We start from the raw sequence: 9,511 nt of genomic DNA, 5'->3' as shown, positions 1-9,511 counted from the left end.
CCGTGTGCATCCCTCAACCCTCCTTCTTTGTTAGAGTCTATAATTAAATAAAAGTCACCCCCTTAATTCAGTTATCCAATCCTGCCAGTCTGGAAAACTTTTTCAGTCTCTCGTGTTCACCAACCCCTATTACCAATCCATTGCCAAACCATACCATTTTTACCTCTTAAATATCTTAAATAGTACTCTTTTCTCCATCCCCTTTGCCTTCATTGATCACCTGGTATTCTTAACTTCACTCCCAGAGAAGGCCAGGAGCAAGCCCAGGGCCCAGGGGAGATATAGTTTCATTGGACTTGGAGCTAGAGGGACAATGGGTGTGTGGCTGGCAAGCCTCGCCCAAGGCAATGGAAGATGGAAGAGTCTAAAGGGACAGCTAAGATCCACATTTTGGGGAGAGAGTCCGGAAGTATCAAATCTAAGACCCTGTGTGTTTGAGTGGGAGAAGGGATGGGGTTAAATGGCAGTTGCTGAGTGATTACTCTGCGTTTGAAGTTGGCACTTATGGGCAGGAATGTGATGGTCTAGTGGAACAGGAGTAGACAGACATCGGAACTGTAAGCTTCTAAACCAAGGCTCTTGTCTCAATAGCACTAACTAAAATTCATAATTATTTAATTTTCCTTTCCTTTTCTCATCTCCCCTCTAAAATCTAAGCTTTGAAGTCAAAGACCCTCTATGTGTGTCACCATCATATGCCCAGTGCCTCCCACAGTACTTCAGGCATGATCAACACTGTCAAATATTTGATGAGGGGTCCCTGGGTGGCTCAGTCAGTTGAGCTCCCGACTTCAGCTCAGGTTATGCTCCATAGTTTTGGTTTGGGAGTTGGAGTGCCACATCTGGCTTGCTGCTGTCAGTCCGCTTCAGATCCTCTATCCCCCGTTTACACCCACTCTCAAAAATAAACATTTTTTAAAAAAGCAAAAAATGAAATATTTGTTGAATAACTATATGAATTGGTCTTGAATACTGAAAATCTAATCTTATCACTTCAATGCTTAAGAATTCTTCAGTGACTCCATCAAGCATTTAGGGTAAAATAAACCCAGAAGCTTCAGCTTAGCTTTAAACAAATAAACAAAAAATAAGCCATTTGGTTAGTTCAGGTTATTTTCCCACCTAGTAGCTTAACATTTCCTCCCTCTTCTCCCTGCAGGAAGGGGCAGTTTTGATCATAATACACTACTTGTGGCTTTTCGCATGTGTCATATTCATTCACTTCTTTCTTAATAAGCAGGGATAGTTCAGGAAACACGCTCTCCAAAAAGCTTTTCCCAACTTTATCTCTGGCCTTGGTAAAGTAAGAAGGCAGTGATGGTTAATTTTGTGCCAACTTAGCTAAGCTATGGTGCCCAGTTGTTTGGTCAAGTGCCATTCTAATGTCGCTATGAAAATTTTTTTCGTTAGATATGATTAACGTTAAAAAAAAATTTTTTTAAAGTAGGCTTCATGTCCAGCATGGAGCCCAACACGAAGCTTGAACACAGAAGTCTGAGATTAAGACCCGAGCTGTGATGGAGAATTGGGTGCTTAACCAACTGAGCCACCCAGGCTCCCACAGATATGATTAACATTTAAGTCGGTAGACTTTGAATAAAGCAAATTGCCCTCCCTAACATGATCAGGCCTCATCCAACAGTGGAGAACTTAAAGGGAAAGACTGAGGTTTCCCAAAGAAGAAGGAAATCTCCTGAAGACTGCAACACAGAAACGCTGCCTGAATTTCCAGCTCATGACCAGCCCTCAGACTGGTCATGCTCCACAGCCCTCAGACTGGTAGGCTCCACAACCACAGGAGACAATTGTGTAATATCAATCAATCCATCAATCAGTCTCTCTCTCTCTCTCTCTCTCTCTCTCTCTCTCTCTCAACTCAGCACCTATCCCCCCTTATACAGAGATTGTGTTTCTCTGGAGAACCTATACTAATACAGGAGCTTTCTATTTTAACTCCTCCTATGTCTAGAACTTAGCAGATGAATAAATGAAAAGTTAAGTCTAGCATGAAATCACGCCCCGCCCCCCCCAGTAGAAGAGGACTTTGCAGTGCAGAGATAATCAGCTCGTGTCAGGGAAATACTAGTGAGTTAACCTGGTCTCCAGCACATCCCTGAACAGCCCCTCCCTTGCCCCCCGGTGACTTGATCATCTGAGGCATAATAAAAAATAATGAGGAAAATATACATTTTATGAGTCCACTCATTCTGTTTTTGAATGCAGGGAAACATGGAAACATGTTACAAAGATTTCAACACAAGCAATATCAGTGCTGGAGGGTAGAACAGCGGGGTGGGGCCTCAGCCCTCCTGGAAGGAGGCGCAAAATCAACTGCTCTTCAAGAGAGCCTAGAAATGGGGTGCCTTTCTCTGTGGTCCCATTTCACCCTTTTTTGTGTGGGCTTTGATTTTTGAATGACTGATGAGTCACTGAAAAAGACGTCTCCACACCAGCCGCTTTGGACTGCTTGTCTTCAACCTCTGGTCTAAACAAACCTCAACATGTCTTCAGTGAGGTAAGCGAGCACATGATCAAAGCTCTAGGCAAGGATGGCCAGCCTCCGGCTATTTTTTCTGGTGCTTGCTGGACTTCTGCATTTACACTAAAAAATGCCAGATCATTCCCAGTAGGTATGACAGAGAATAGGTACTGGTAAATATTTACTGAAAATCTCTGAGAATAAAGTGCACACCGAGACTTCTTACCGATTCGCACATCACCAGTTCCCTCTTGCTTGGGCTCCTCTCTCTGGGTATAATCCTCCTCCATCAGGATCTTCTTCTAAATCTCAAAGGAGAAACTGAGAAAAGAAAAGTACCATGACTGGGAAGCCAAGGTGACCTTGGAGAACTGAAGGTCAACAGAGCTAACACTCAGGGAACACTAACTGCTGTTGAATTTGAAAAACAGACATCTTGGATCATCCTATAATCCCACTGCTGACTATCCTTTAGAATGACAAATTTCAACACCATCGCCACTAACCACTACCAACAAAAGTACATTTTTGGTAGAATTGTTACATATTAAAAAACAAAAACAAATACAAAAAAAAAAAAACAACAACAAAAAAACAGATGCCAGCAAACAAGTAAGGGTCAATACTTGGACAGAAGAACCAGTTTCTCAACATTGTTGTTTCGACCTGGGGTTTGATGTTACTTTATATTATATTTTTCATCCCATGCTCTGTCAGTCATCCTGTTAGGTCCTTTGTCTTTATTATTTCTTTTACTTTTTATAAAATCTCATATTATAGAAAAGGAAGCCAGTATCTTTGTTCTTAAGAGCTTTCCAAAGAGCTCCTGACTAAGTCAGGCCTTTCTCAGCTCTCGTATGTGTCTAGATTTCTCTGCAGACTCAGGGATGCCCCAGGAGATGATGTGGTCCCACGGCCATATGAGGGATCTCATCTGTTGTGCATCTACTATGCCAAATATTCCTCATCTAATTTTCGCAATGACTCTAAGACTAAGTATTACCATTCCCATTTTACAGATGAGAGACCTAAGGCTCAGGAAGAAGAAGAGAGTTATCAAAATCACATAACCAGTAATGCATGCTACCTTTTAAGGTAACAATCCTCATCTACCATTCAGATGCCAAAAAAAGTATCAGGTTTTGTTTAAATTGTTCTTAATCTATTAAGAAGGATGGATTTTAATGGTGGTAGAACTAGAAGCAGAAAGACAGTTAGAGGTCTATACAAGATTTCCAGGGAGACATGTTAAGAAAATAAAGTAGAGCATTTGTTTAAGATAATAAGGTTCAAACTGTGATATATTTGTAGATACAGAAATAGGCATAGGCACAAGGACAGAGATAGAGATAGATAACTCATCAGCCCAAGATAACTCAAGATAATTTACTGGTACTGGCAGGTGGGTAAGGGGAGAGTCTGGTGTGATTTGGTAGCTGATAGATAATGTGCCATTATCCAAGAATGGAAATACAGGAAGTGGAACAGATGGAAAGCAAGGAAGGGAATTCAATTTTGGATATGTTGATTTGGAATATGTCAACAGAGCATCCAAATAAAGTGTGAGGTAGAGATCATGGTTAGAGTTGGAAATTGGAAGGGTCAGGTCATGAGAGGTTTTGCTTTTTCTCAAAACAGGAGGGAGCAAGCTAAGCTGGTTCAGAAGCTGAGGGAAGATAGAGAGGGAAATGGTGAAGATCTAGAAGAGAAGAATTAAGTGATGGATCGGGGTCATAGGAGAAAGGGTGAGAATTGGGTCAAGAGCCCAGTTGGAGGTTTGGCCTTGGCTAGAAGTGCTCCTCCTTTCAAAAGACTACATAGGGGAAAGGTGATGAGGATCGATGCCTACATGGATCAATGACTGTGTGTCAGGAAGCAGTAAGAGTAGTGGATTTTTACAGGCTGGTGCCTCATGGTTGTCAGTGAAGGACAAGGTCAACTCTCCCATTGAAAGTCCACCAGCTTTGGGGTGCCTGGGTGGCTCAGTTGGTTGAGCGTCCGACTTTGGCTCAGGTCATGATCCCGCAGTTCGTGAGTTCGAGCCCCGCGTGGGGTTCTGTGCTGACAACTCAGAGCCTGGAGCCTGGTTCCGATTCTGTGTCTCCCTCTCTCTGCCCCTCCCCTGCTCAAGGTCTGTCTCTCTCTGTCTCTCAATAATAAACTTTGAAAAATAATTTTGTTAAAAACGTAAAAAAAAAGAAAGTCCACCAGCTTGAACATTTTGTAGGAGATAAATGCAGAAATATAGTCTTCCATAAGTTGTATTAAAAAGAAGCTTGAAAAGCATTTGTGCCACAAGTAATACCATCAAGAAAGGGAAAAGACAACCCACAGAATGGGAGAAAATATTTGCAAATCATACATCTGATAAGGGACCTGTATCTGGAATATGAAATGACTCTTAAAATTCAAAATGGTCACAGGATTTGCATATATACAAATGCCAATAAGCAGGTGAAAAGATGCTGAACATCATTAATCCTCAGGGAAAATCACATTAATACCACAATGTGATATCGCTTCATACCCCCTGGGGAGTCTATGATGAAAGAGACAGATAACAAGTTGTGGAGAGGATACTTGTAAGGGCTTGGAGGAATGGAAATTGCCACTTTGGAAAACAATGTGGTGATTCCTCAAACGGTTAACCATAGACTTACCACAAGATCCAGGGTTCCACTCATAGGTATATACCCAAAAGAAATGAAAACGTACATTCACATATAACTTGAATACTAATGTTCATATCTTCATTTTTCCTAAGAGCCAAAAAGCGGAAACAACCCTTATGTCCTTCAATGGGTGAATGGATAAAGAAAATGTGGTATATCTGTGTAATGGGATATTATTTGGCAGCAAAAAGGAAAGGATGCTCCAATGTAGACAACCCTTGAAAATATTATGCTAAGTGAGAAAAGCAAGTCACATCACATCTTATATGATTCTATTTATATAAAGTGTCCTGAAGAAACAAGTCTATAAAGACAAAAAGTAGATTGGCAGTTGCCTAGAGCTGGGTGTGGGGGAGAGGTGGAGGAGCGATAGGATATGACCGCTAATGAGTATGGGGTTTCCTTCTGGGGTTGATGGAGATGTTCTAAAATTGGGTTGTGGAAAATTCTGCAGATACATTAAAAACCATTGGTATCTGTACTTCAAATGGATGTATACTCTGGTATGGGAATTACATCTCAGTAAGTTGTTTTCAAAAATGAAGCTTGGGGTGCCTGGGTGGCTCAGTCGGTTAAGCAGCTGACTTCGGTTGAGGTCATGATCTCGCGGTCCGTGGGTTCGAGCCCCGCATCGGGCTCTGTGCTGACAGCTCAGAGCCTGGAGCCTGTTTCAGATTCTGTGTCTCCCTCTCTCTGACCCTCCCCCCTTCATGCTCTGTCTCTCTCTGTGTCAAAAATAAATAAATGTTAAAAAAATTTTTTTTAAAAAAATGAAGCTTGAGATCTAAGGAAAAGACTATGGACAGAGGCATGGATGAAAGAACACTGTTGAAGACCAGATAATAATGATAATAATAGCCATTATGTTTGAGGATTCACAAGCTGGGCACTGTGCTAAGTGTTTTATCTACATTATCTCCTTTAATCTTTGCCACAAACACATGTATATTAGGTACTTTTTCCTTGTTGTGCAGACAATACATTTCAGAAAATGTAAGGAACTTGTTCAAGGTTAATAACAAGAAAGAGACAGAGACAAGATATATAGACCTGTGTCTGTGTCCACCTGGAGCCTATTTCTTTTCTTTTCTTTTTTTTTTTTTTTTGTCATATGAAATTTCTTGTCATATTGGTTTCCACACAACACCCAGTGCTCATCCCAACAGGAGGAGCCTGTTTCTTAAATACCTGCACTACGCTACTTCCCACAAATTTTGCTCTCCCAGTTAGCTTCAACTTTCTGGGTTTAGCACAAATGCCAATGTCTTTAGGCCAGCCTCTTTTCGCTGGCCCAGCCACGACATTTTATGGGAGCACTCCACCAATCTTAGAGTAGTTCAGAGTGTCTTCGTTTCTGCCATCCCAAGTAAGGGTTGTAAAATAAATGCAACACTAATAAAGAGTTACAGAATACATACCTCAATAAATTAGCACTCTCTTTACCTCCTTCACACCCAGGGGCCTTAGAAGCAGGACTGCTACCTCGTACAGAGCGATTTCCTGCTGTTCAGGACACTGGTTAAGAGATAAAGTAGCCAAGAGCTCCACCCAGAGAGAATGTGTCTCTTCATTCTCCTCTATCCAGAGAAATTGTGAATGAGAAGAAAAGAACAGAGGCTAATCTTAACTCTTAGAGAAGCAATGCTCCTACCAAGTTGCTTCTCAAGATGGTTCTCTCAGGTTTTGAGGTCTTGATGCTACCTTTCAGCTTTCCTCACCTATTTAACTGCACATATACCTACAATGGCCTTTGCAGTGGAGTAGGGGTTCAAGAAATTTTATCTTCTTTTTCCATTCCTTTCACTGTCTTCCCTCTTGTCCCCACTTGGCACTCATCAAGTGCTTATTACTCACATACAGACCTCCAGAGCAGAAAGGGGGAACTGTAAAAGCAGAGACAAAATACAAACCTGGCTCACTGAAACTGGTCTGCTTAATCTCCTCTGTGCTCAGTAATCCTAGCAAAATTCTGGGGACCATTTAAACTGAGACACTAAGTACCTCCTGAGGAAATATGGCATCTGTTCACCAATACCACTTTTTAAAAAAAATAATGTGAGGGGGCGCCTGGGTGGCGCAGTCGGTTAAGCGTCCGACTTCAGCCAGGTCACGATCTCGCGGTCCGTGAGTTCGAGCCCCGCGTCGGGCTCTGGGCTGATGGCTCAGAGCCTGGAGCCTGTTTCCGATTCTGTGTCTCCCTCTCTCTCTGCCCCTTCCCTGTTCATGCTCTGTCTCTCTCTGTCCCAAAAATAAATAAACGTTGAAAAAAAAAATTAAAAATAAATAAATAAATAATAAAAAATAATGTGAGGATCAGCAGAAGAAAAATATTTATTTGTAATAAAATATCCCAATGCTTATGTGGGCTTCCATTGTGCCAGACATCGTACTGAAGTTTTTATAGACAACATTTTGTCATCACCTAACTTCTTATGGTGGGTTCTCCTATGTGACAGATGAGAAAATAAAAGGAAGAAGAGAAGGAATAACTTTTCCAAGGTCACCAAGTCAGTTTGCAGAGGGGACCAGCAACCTTCAAAAGGTCCGGGTGACTCTGAAGTCTCTCCATCTCTCCATTACCCCACCTCCCACATCCTTTCTGTTGTCACCAAGCTCCTTTTCATGGAGATTGCTCTCCTAGAAGCAGTAAGGAGAAACATGATTATAAATATCTAGATATATTCAGAAGCAATCATCCAATATCAATGCAAAAATACTGATTAAATATTAGAAAACAAAATCCAACACCACATTAAGAAAATATACCATGATCAAGTGGGATTTATTTCAGGAATGCAAGGATGATTGGGAATTAAGAAATCTAGTAATATAAAATTCCACATCAGTAGATGTAAGTGGAATAATTATGTGATTATCCCCTATAGGAAAAAAAAAAAAGCTTTTGACAAAAGATTCCTGATAAAAACACTCAAGAAAATAAGAATCGATGCGTATTTCCTAAGCAGAATACCTTGGTCCTAAAATCAGCATTGTGCTTAATGAGAAATACTAGAGATAGTTCCACTAAGATTAGGAAAGAGTCAAGAATGCTTACCATCTCTACTACTGTTGAATATTGTTCTAGAGGCATTAGCCAATACAATGTAAAAGGGCAGAAGAATAAGAGACACAGGAATTGGAAAAGAGCTAAAACTGTTTTCCAATGATATGACAGCTTACTCAGAGAACCTGAGGAAATCAACAATAAACTAACACAAACAATAAAATAAATGCTAATTTACTAGGGCCAATTTTAGTTTTGTTATAGTTAGAATAACTTCAACCTTCAGAAAAGCTGCAAAATGGGAATGCAAACTGGTGCAACTACTCTGGAGCAGTATGGACATTCCTCAAAAAATTAAAAATAGAACTCCCCTACAACCCCGCAATTGCACTACTAGGTATTTATCCAGGGAATACAAAAGTGCTGATTTGAAGGGGCACACGCACCCCAATGTTTATAGCAGCACTATCAACAATAGCCAAAGTATGGAAAGAGCCCAAATGTCCATCAACTGACAATAGATAAAGAAGATGTCGTATATATATATACACATACACACAATGGAATACTACTCAGTGATCAAAAAGTGTTGCCATTTGCAACAATGTGGATGGAACTAGAATGTATTATGCTAAAAGAAGTCAGTCAGAGAAAGATAAATATCAGATGATTTCACTCTTATGTGGAATTTAAGAAACAAAACAGATGAACGTAAGGGAAAGGAAGGAAAAATAAGATAAAAAGAGAGAGGGAGGCAAACCATTCTCTTAAATATAGAGAGCAAACTGAGGGGTTGCTGGAGGGGTGTTGGGTGGGGGGATGGGCTAAGTGGGTGATGCGCATTACGGAGGGGACTTGTTGGGATGAGCACTGGGTGTCATATGTAAGCGATGAATCACTACATTCTATTCCTGAAACTATTTTTACACTATATGTTAACTAACTTGGATTTAAATGAAATTTTATAAAGTAATAAAATAAAATAAATTTTTTAAAAAAGTTGCAAGAATAACACAACAAATATTTTTCCTGGAAGCATTTGGAAGTAAGTTTTGAATATGGTGCCAGTCATTACTGAATAGTTTAGTGACGTAACTCATCAAACAAGGATATTCTCCAGAAACTCACAATATAAGGATCAAAATCAGGAAATCATCATTGACACTACCATTGAATTCACTAACTTCTTTTAAGTTTAATTAATTGTCCCAACAGTATCTTTTTTTTTTTTCTGAGAGACAGAGGGGGTGCAAGTGAGTGAGGGTGCAGAGAATCTCATGAGGAGCAGAGAGAGAGAAGCAGGGCTTGAGCTCATGAACTGTGAGATCATGACCTGAGCTGGAGTCAGATGCTTAA

Source organism: Herpailurus yagouaroundi, unplaced genomic scaffold (assembly GCF_014898765.1).
Source record: "Herpailurus yagouaroundi ecotype Mexico unplaced genomic scaffold, PumYag 162, whole genome shotgun sequence".
NCBI lineage: Eukaryota > Metazoa > Chordata > Mammalia > Carnivora > Felidae > Herpailurus > Herpailurus yagouaroundi.
This window is presented reverse-complemented; position numbering follows the sequence as displayed.